Here is a 10,981-nt window from a genome sequence, read left to right on the forward strand (position 1 = left end):
CGCATGTGGGATCTTCCCGGACCGGGGCACGAACCCGTGTCCCCTGCATCGGCAGGCGGACTCTCAACCACTGCGCCACCAGGGAAGCCCTCCCTTACATTTTAATGAAAAAATATGACGATTCCAATCCCAGGCAAATTTATTACTAATCTAAAACAATAAAGCATGAATACTAAGCTTCTATATTATAAATTATTATGTATTCTTTTAATTATACTACAAGAACTTTGTAGTTTTTTTTAAAAAAGGCACTTTTAATAAAAGTAAAATGTTGCTTAAGACAAATCTAGGTTAACAGCTTTTAATAATTAGATGTATGAAAAATATGGCTCAATGCACAATGATGGAGTGTGCTTTAGTAACTATTCTGGTATTTACTAGTATATTCATTCATCTAGAAAATATTTATTAGACAGGTACTATGGAAAGACATTGTCCTTGGGTCCGGATTACAGAACTAATAAGACTAAGCTTTGCTACTGTGTTTGTTTAGAGAAGAAAATACAGAAACAACTGTGATAAATTTAATGACTGTCCTGATATTGGAAATCCACATGCTATAGAAACAGCAGAATCACCTCACCTCCTATCCTAGTTACAGGGTCAGGATAGCTCAAAGGGCTGGATCAGAGAACACAAGGCCAAGGAGTACAACAAAGGACACTGAAGAAGTGGGCCTTGCTCAGCACAACAGTCTCCTGTCATCCATACTTAGTCCTAATTATAGTATTTGACATGAAAATTAAGTATTAACATTTCATTCATTTCAAAGGGATTTTCTTGGGCTTCAGTAACTAATATGTAAGAACATTATATTATTACTTTGAAGAATCTGCATTCCTATGTTTGATATTAAGTAGAAATAAGAGTGGGGCATCAGACAGTTTTTAAAGATATGGATGTAGTAGTGTTTAGACAAACATTCTGAGCTCTAACTCCAAATAATTTTGAACTTATGAATTGCCAATACCAAAGGTATTTTGTTCGTCTGAACTGTAGTCACTTAGTGATCATTTATCCTTTCTTGGAAAAATAACCAGAGAAGTATAATTAGCCGTTGGCAACTGATCCCTTTCTGTTCTCAATGAGAACATGGGTCAACAGTTCACTCCCTGTGAAGTATAGCTTTTATTTTTTTCCCCCCAAGCAGTACTCCATAACAGTTGCTGTATTTCTTTAGCATCACCATGTTGTTTAACCTTGAGGCTAGTTGTTTTCAGAGTCTGCATCTGTGTGTAAATGCCCTATTTTGCAATGCAGAGGTAGTACTACAATATCTTGCTCTAAAGATCACATTAATTTTCAGTGAAAAGGACAATACTATTTTATACCTCTCCTATAAATTCTATGAAGGATCATATTGGATCCTATAATTTCTTGCTAAAACCAGGCAATCATCAAAGCAGATGGCATGTTTTTTAACTAAGAATCACAATGCAATTAAAAAATTGTCCAGTATACATGCTTTTATATGTCATATACAGATTGGGAGAAAAAGTAGTACTTCTGAACTGTCTGCCACTAAGTAAACATCAATAAATATTGAAAGAATATTTCAGTAAATGATGATGATATAAGTAATTAGTATCATAGGCACTGTTCTTCACTTTAGAAAAAAGGGGTACATCCATTTCACTGATTGTAAAAATCACTATTACTTAACAAAACAGGTAGAAAAATCCAGAGTCTCATGGGAAAACTTCCAAATGTTTCATTTGGAATTCCTTACTTTTATTTGTGAAGAAAAATGGAGACAAATGCAAACATAGCAGAAGAAATTTCAGCTGTACAGAACCAACTCTTGATAAATGACTCAGAGATGTTCTCCACACAATAAAGGAATTCTTAAGAGAAATAGGAGCTCCTCTTAAAATGGCCTGGACAAAATCCAGAAGTCACATTTGTCAGATGCGTTGAATCTTGCTGTGGTCTCAGCATCTCTGTGGTCCAGGGAACTGAGGTTTATGGAGAAAGTGTAGTTAAATGGTCAGGATGTTAGGGAGTAGGGAAGAAGTTATTATGGAAACCTCAAAAAAAAGAGTTCTTTCTCTATTTCTCTATCTTCCTCTTTCATACCAAGCTCTCATTCTTTTTTCCCGCTTTATTGATGTATAATTGACATAAAATTGTGTAAGTTCATGATATATAATGTGATGACATCAAATCAAAAATATTGCAAAATGATTATAAAAATAAAGTTAATTAACATATCCATTATCTCACTTAGTTACTTTATGGGGTGGGATGAGCTGAATACATTTAAAATCTACTCTCTTAGCAACTTATAAATATACAACATAGTATTGTTAACTCTAGTCACCAGGCTATACATTAGATCCTTTAAGCTTACCCATCTTATAACTAACTGGAAATCTGTAGCCTTGGACTGCCATCATTCATTTCTCCCACCCTCAGCTCCTGACAACCTTCAATCTGTTCTCTGTTTCTAAAGATCAATTTTTAAATTCCACATGTAAGTGAGATCATACAGTATTTTTTATCTGACTTTCTTCACTTAGCATAACACCCTCGAGCTTCATCCATTTTGTCACAAATGGCAGGATTTCTTTATTTTGAATGACTGAATAATATTTCATTATATGTATATCCATCACATTTTCTTTATCCATTCATGCATCAAAAGACACTGGTTGAGGGTTTGAATCAAGTTGGTGGAATAAGAGAACATGGAGCTCACCTTCCCCCGTGAACACATCAAAACTACATCTACAGGGCTTCCCTGGTGGCACAGTGGTTGAGAGTCCGCCTGCCAATGCAGGGGACATGGGTTCGTGCCCCGGTCCAGGAAGATCCCACATGCCGCGGAGCGGCTGGGCCCATGAGCCATGGCCGCTGAGCCTGCGCGTCGGGAGCCTGTGCTCCGCAACGGGAGAGGCCACAACAGTGAGAGGCCCGCGTACCGAAAAAAAAAAAAACTACATCTACATGTGGAAAAATTCTCATTGAAAATAACTGGAAACTGGCAGGACTCTACAACCAAGGCTATAAGAAAGATATACAGGTAATTGGGTAGGAAGACAAGAAAAGCTATTGGGTCGGGACCTGTGCCCTTGGGAGGGGACCCAGAAGAAATGGGAGATAACAAGGTGGGGGTGTAGACACCTGCTCTGGGGAATGAGCGGAAAAAGCCACAAACTGGACGCCCCAGTCCTGAGGTCCTGCACATTAGGAGACAAGCCCCTTTGGCTGGTCGGAGAACAGCTGGGACTAATAGAAGGGCTGTGGGAAGCCTGGACTCTGCTTGTGAGGAGTGCTCAAGTGCAGGCTTGCCCATGAGGCAGGCTGGAGGGAGGTCTGCTGTAGTTGGTGCTGAGTTTCCCATGGCTCCTCGCCCTGTACTCCAGCCCAAGCTGAGACAATGCTCTGGCCCTCCTCATAGTGCAGCACTGGATCTGGGGTGGCCACAACCCAGGGAAAAGACTTGACCATAGGATGCAGACCATGCGATGGGCCACCCAGTCAAGGGGAGAAACCTGGGTGGGGCAGCAAAACCCTTTGAAGGAAAATCTATATTTTAAAGAGAAAATTTTGTTAAGATTATTATCCTTAGGGTTAAATAAGGGTAGGGGAACAAGATATAAAATGGCTATCACTTTCTGGAAAGAAATCCCATCTGTTCTACCTTTATCTACTGATTAAGTTGTACAAGAAAAATGGCCCTTTTTCCCCCCAGGTTTTGGCAGGAATGTATGGGTTGAACCAAATGAAAGTGTTGTTTTTATAAGTCAAAAAGAGTCAAATGTCAGCTATTTCATATGATTTACCTAATAGAACTAAGCCTGTTTGGTTTCTCACACTGAACAGTATATTTAGATCTTTCTCTCTTGATCGACTTGCCTTCTCTACTAATCCCCTCAGGCCTATCTAATCTCCTCCTGACTCCACTTGTTTCTCTCTTCCAAGATATCCTTACTTCATGTTTGTAGCTGAGAGAGACATTTTTAACGTTTCCCAGATTGTTGCTCATTGAGGTAGAGGCTCTTCATTCCAGACCTTACTCCATTAAAATGGTACACACATGAAATTTCATTAACCAGTAACTAGAAACATAGCCATATTCCCAATAGCGGGAGGTTGAAGTTCTTGGTAGATTTTGTAATAAGCTATTTCTAGGTGTGAATCCCACTTCTAACTTCATAAACACTGCACCTCTGGCAAATGAACTAAGTTCCCTGAGCCTCAGTTTTCTTACCTGAAAAACAGGAATGATGATACTTATTTTAAGGGGAAACTGTGAACTTTTAATCATATAACAGCAAAAAATATACAGTTAATACTGCTATATTTATATAATAGAATGAACTGTCAAATGAATAGACAGTGGGAGTCAGGTTTCTAATCGTTGTAAGTGGGAGTTTACAGATATGCAAGAAGAGAAGATTAGAATGATCTGTATAATAATGGATTAGAGTTAGAGACTTTAATATAAATTCATGTTTAGCTTAATGTAGATACAAATGGTTACGTACAGAAATATTTATAGATATGCACACATCCACAGGTTAGTACCCAAACACATTTCTTTGCTTTGTCAACTGAGAGGGCTTAAAAATAACAGTACCCTAGTAGTACTGAGTGCACCTGGCATGCGGGTTATGATTTCTAATACTATTTTCCAATAAAAAGCACTATGGTTCCTTAGAAAAATGGTTTATTTTAGGACTGGGGAAGGAAATATGCAAGATGAGCCTGCAGTATCTTGTAGTGCCATAAAGTAAGAGAGAGCTAAAACTACCACTGCTATCACCACCACCAACAAACCCTATAATGATGGAATTTGTCAAGGGGACAGAGGAGTCAACTAAAAGAGCTCCTAAAAGCCAAGCTAAAACACTTAGAATAACAAAACTAATTGTATTACAGCAAAGTATATATAAATATTCATGATCCCTTCCTGATATAAATAAATTATTGAATAAATAAATAAATGGCAAAGAAGAAACAAATATTCCATGTAGAAAAATTCCAAATAATTTATGTAAATATTTTGACTTCAAGGATATTGAACAATACTCCCATTTAAATGTGAGGTGCACATGGTAACCTCCTTCCAAGGAGTACAGTCTGGAAAGATGAGAAAAGAGTAACTTTACAAAGTGGAGAAACCTGACAACCTCAGCAAGGTGATGAAGGTCAACATCAAGAGTGATAAGTCATGTTGATAGTATGGACTTTGATATGATGGAATGAAAATTCCCACTTGAAGAGCTTTCTACAAAATGCCTGACAAGTAATCCTCAAAATTTGTCAGGTCATCAAAAATAAGGAGAGTGTGAGAAATTGTGAAAACAAAGAGTAGCCTAGAATATATGAAAAATATAATGTTATTTACTGGATGGGATCTTGGAACAGAAGAAAAATTATGTAAAAATTAAGGAAACTTGGGCTTCCCTGGTGGCGCAGTGGTTGAGAGTCGTCCTGCCAATGCAGGGGACGTGGGTTTGTGCCCCGGTCCAGGAAGATCCCGCATGCCGCGGAGCGGCTGGGCCCGTGAGCCATGGCCGCTGAGCCTGCGTGTCTGGAGTCTGTGCTCCACAACGGGAGAGGCCACAACAGTGACAGGCCCGCGTACCACCAAAAAAAAAATTAAGGAAACTTTAATAAAGTATGTACTTAGTTAATAATAAAGCATCACAATTGGTTCACTAATTGTGACAAATGTACCATACTAATGTAAGATATTAATAATAGAAAAAACTGGGTGTGGGGTATTTGGGAACTCTGTACTATCTTCACATTGTTTTCTGTAAATATAAAAAGTATCTTTTAAAAAGTTTATTAGAAAAAAAGTTTATTAGAATAAAAATAGAATAACAAAATTAAAAGCAATCATTAAATGAGTTAATAATTATACAAGAAAATATTCTCATGTGAAAGAAGTCAGTAAACATGGAACAGAGGAACAAAAAAGATAGGGGAAATATAGAAAACAAATATCAAAATGATAGACATAAATTCAACCATATCAGTAACATTAAATGTGAATGGATTATGTAAATCAAAAGGCAGAAATTGTCAAAATTGTCACACTAATTTAAAAAAAAACTAACAAGATCCAACTTGATGCTATCTACCCAAGACACATATTAGATTCAAGAAACAAATAGATTGAAAGTAAAAGATAGAAAGAAAGAATTGTACCGTACAAATAATAATGATTAACGAGCTGGAGTGACTCTAATATCATATAAAAGACTGTAAACCAGAAAAATGTTATTAGAAATAACAAGGTGAATTTTATGATGATAAAATAATCAGTCTATTAGGAAGATCTATTGGTTATAAGTGGGTATGCATCTAATAAGAGTATATGAAGGAAAAACTGACAGAACTGTAGGGAAATACAATTTAACAATAGTAGTTGAAGAGTTCAATATCCCACTTTCAAAAATATAAAAAAGTTAGACAGAAGATCAATGAGGAAGTAAAATTCCTGAACTACACTATAAACCAACTAGACCTTACAAATATCTATACAACAACCCACCTAACAATAGCTGAGTGCATGTTCTTTTCTAGCACACAGGGAACACTCTCTAGGATAAGCCATATTCAAGGCTATACTACAAGCCTCAATAAATTTAAAAAGATTGGAATCATACAAAGTACATTCTCCAAAAGCAATGGAGTGACTTTAGAAATTAATAACAAAAAGAAACTTTGGAAACTCACAAATATGTAGAAATTAAGCAATATGCTACTAAATAACCAACAAATCAAAGAAGATACCACAAGTGAATTTAGAAAATACTTTAAGATAAATGGAAAAAAAACATGAAATACTGTAACATATGAGATACAGTGAAAGGAGTGCTCAAAGGGAAATATATAGCCATGAACACTAATATCAAAAGAGGAAATTTCTAAAACAAATAACCTTAACTGCCACCTTAAGAAACTAGAAAAGGAAGAGAAACCTTAGACCAAAGAAGCCAAACAAAGGAAATAATAAGCCAAACAAACAGAAATGTGAAGATAACAGAAAAACAATAGAGAATATAAGGGAAGCCAAAAGTCGTTTTTTTGTAAAAACTAAGAAAATTCACAAACCTTTAGCTACAATGAGAAGGGGGGTGGTCAATTACTAAAATAAGGAATGAAGTAGGGAAAGTCACTACCAAACTTACAAAAATAAAAAACATTATGAGGCAACACTACGAACATTTGTATACCAAAAAATTAGGTCGCTTAGATGAAGGTGATAAATTCCTAGAAAAATGCAAACTACTAAAACTGACTCAAAAGGAAAGTAAGAATAAATGTATAAAAACAAAAGAGGTTGATTTCATAATTTTAAAATTCCCACAAAGAAAAAATCCAGATTCAGATGGCTTCACTGATGACGCTTACCAAAAAGTTAAAGAATTTCACAAATCCTTCACCAATCTTCTCCAAAAATAGCAGAGAAGAAAATATTTTCCAACTTACTCTATAAGGTCAGTATTAACCTGATTCCAAATGTAGACAAAGAAGAGAAAACTACAGACCAATATCTTTTATGACTATCGATATAAAAATCCTCAATAAAATAGTAGGATCAAAATTTACATACATATGAAAAGAATTATATACCATAACTAAGTAGGAGTAATCTCAGGAATGCAAGGTTGTTTTAACACCCAAAAAGCCATCAATGTAATACGCCATAGAAATGGAATGATGACAAATTGAAAATCACAATGGAATAATCATAGTTTAGGCATATGAATGTAGTCGGGTGGCCATTGAGCATCTGGTCTCAGAAATGTTTCTGCACCGCTGAGAATGTGAACTTTCTGAACTGTACCAAACAGCAACCTCCCAAAGACTCCACCAGCCATTTTAGAACAACGTCTCCTAGCTGCAACCCTGTGGTCTCAAAGTTCCCCATCTCACCCCCCCCACTGCATCTATGTAACTTTGTGGACCCCAAACAATCTTTGCTTAATAAACACCCTTACTTCTTGCCAGTCCCAGTCATAATTCTTGACAAACAGCTTATGTAACTAACTGTGGCTTTGCGGTTTTTGCCTGAATAAGCTTCCTCTATTTTGTAGTCCAACATAACACAATTTAAGTGCTTCTTGAATCTGTGTTTCCCAGGCTGCAGTACTAACAAACCCTAAATAAATGCCTGTTTATCTCAATCAGATCTTCATTTCTGAAAATTTTGGTTAACAGGAATAAAGAACAACAACATGATCATATCAATAGGTACATAGAAAATATGTCACAAATTCCAACACCTTTCATTAAAAAAAATAATAATAATACTCAACAAACTGGGAATAGAAGAGAACTTTTTCAATCCCATTTCTATAAAACAGCCAGAATAAGCAAATCTATAAAGCAAAAAGTAGATTAGTGATTGATGAGCTGAGGGTGGGTATAATGGTGATAGACTGCTAATGAATACCTGGTTTCCTTGGGAGATGACTTAAATATCTAAAATCACTGCACAACTGTGAATATACTAAAAACCACTTAGTCATATACTTTAAATGGATGAATCATGAGTTAAATACTCCATCTCAATAAAGCTCTTTCAAAAAATATTGATCAAGGTAAAAGCAGAGTTTAATCACTTTTCTCTGAATTGCTACTCTCCTTCCTTACTAAAAGAAGCAAGGCTTGAAAGAGTGGCTAACCCTCTCATAAATATAATGGAGCCAGGAATGATTTAGAAGAAAAGCCATATATGGAAAGAATGGACTCTAAATACCTAAGTCCTAAGGTGTTCCCAGCTTAATAAAAATATTATTTACTTTTAATAATACATGCCACCCCAGCTTCATTGTACATGATGGAACAGTAAAGCCAGACCCTTGAATTCCTTTGACTTTCGGGAATCCATTCTGGGCATGGTTATGCACCAATTTTTGTGGCTGGCATAAAAACTCCCACCCTGCCTTAGTTATGTCACTTAGGCTTTCCTGTGCTCCTGAACTGAGCCTCCAGGTCTAACTCCTTATTTTTCTGTCTTCTCATGACATTACAAATACCACGGATCCTCAGATTTGCCTCTTCTACTCGCTTTATTATATAAACATGATTTCCTAAGCCTTTCTGCTCCTTAAGTACATAGAGATAGAAATAATAATCCTTCTTCTACTTTATGGTTTTGTTAAGTCTGTAACTAAGAAAATTTAGAAATTCAGTTTAAAATGTAGTCAAACCAGCTCTTTGGTCTATTAAAATAACCTCATGTTTTAGTGATATATATACAGAGTCTAAGTGTGCTGAAACACTAAACATAAGCATTATAAATCAGAATCATTTTCTCCAAATGGTAACTTAGTATTTTCTAACTCTTATATGATTTTGCTGATCACCAAATTTATTCCTTGTATAATGTTATTTAATATTTATATAGTTGTGCTAGTTGGATTTACATTGAGCTCCACAAGCATTAAATGTGGTAGATTTCTTAGCTATAGTTACAAAGAACTAATGTTTGCACATGCAAGGTCCATTGCCATATGTTTGCATATGATGTGACTTTTTCATAAATAATCATTTTTGTTTTTATTACTACTCATCTTCAGGGATTCTGTGCTGATCTTGGTCACTAAAATTTAGTTGAGACCAGTGTATTTTTTAAGCAATTTACTTGTAATTATCAAAACATTTCTTAAAGGAAGGTCAATTAGTTAGCTTGATTTTCAATGCATCTTCTCTCATTAGATAGACTTAATTACTTTTATTGTGACTTTTTTTAAACTATAGGAAATCTTGAACTCCATAGACCTTCCTGTCTATTGTTTTCAATTATGAAAATCACTGTTATACTAAATTATTCTTATTCACTGAATACCTGAAAAATAAAGAGAAAGCCCAAATGACAAAATCATAATTACAATATAGTTATTACCATCAGTCTATAGTTGCAATCCCTCCTTGTTGCAATCATCTACAAATCTACTGATCACTGCTTCTAATTCCTTGAATATTTTAGCAACTTATTTACTGTTATTCTCTCAAATGCCTCTCTTGTCTAATTATTGGCAATTTCAATATCCATGTATTTAGATCACCTTATTCCAATAGTTTCTGACCTCCTCCTGGTTTCTTGATCACCTCTCCATCTGATCTTATCTGCCACATTTCCTCAGTCTTCACTGCTAAAACCATAGATACCACAGATACTGTCAATATCAACCTCTTCCATCATCTCAGTTTCAACATCTCCTATCTGAATACAACTCCTTGTCTTTCCAGTGTATACTCCCTCTTCTTCCCCAACTAGGTCAATTCTTTGACCTCATTAGACCCTAAATAAAACTTCATTTGATTCTACTAGTTTGTCTCTCTTTTTCATTCTTCCATATTCTCAGCATGGTTTCTGTAGTCCATCTTTAGACTAATTCCTCTTGCATGCACTCCAGCTCCATTTGTGAAATGGAAACCCCAAACCTGGTTAAACCCAATTATCTATCTATCCCACATTTGCATTTTGGCAGCTGACTTGGGTGGGGAAAAACAGAAAACTATATTGATGCTATGTTCTTTAAAAATGTGACCAATTACTTGGCATGTAATGCTGCCTAGATTCTTTCTACATTTCTTTTGTCTAAATGTACTTCCACCCTCAGAGAAAATTCTTTAACACCATTTTCTCACACCTCTAACACTGTTCCGTCCTCCACACTCTGACCCTGGTTTCTAGTTTACTAAGCAAATAAAAGCTTACATAGTGATTTGTCATTTATTCCAGGGATGCAAGGATGTTTCAACATCAGTAAATCAACAAATGTAGTACACCACTTCAAGAAAATAAAAAATTAAAATCATATGATTATGTGAATACATGTAGAAAAAACATTTGACAAAATTAAACATGCATTCATGATAAAAACTCTCAACAGGGCTTCCCTGGTGGCGCAGTGGTTGCGAGTCCGCCTGCCGATGCAGGGGAACCGGGTTCACGCCCCGGTATGGGAGGATCCCACATGCCGCGGGGCGGCTGGGCCCGTGGGCCATG

The sequence above is a fragment of the Physeter macrocephalus genome, chromosome 1, assembly GCF_002837175.3.
Source record: "Physeter macrocephalus isolate SW-GA chromosome 1, ASM283717v5, whole genome shotgun sequence".
NCBI lineage: Eukaryota > Metazoa > Chordata > Mammalia > Artiodactyla > Physeteridae > Physeter > Physeter macrocephalus.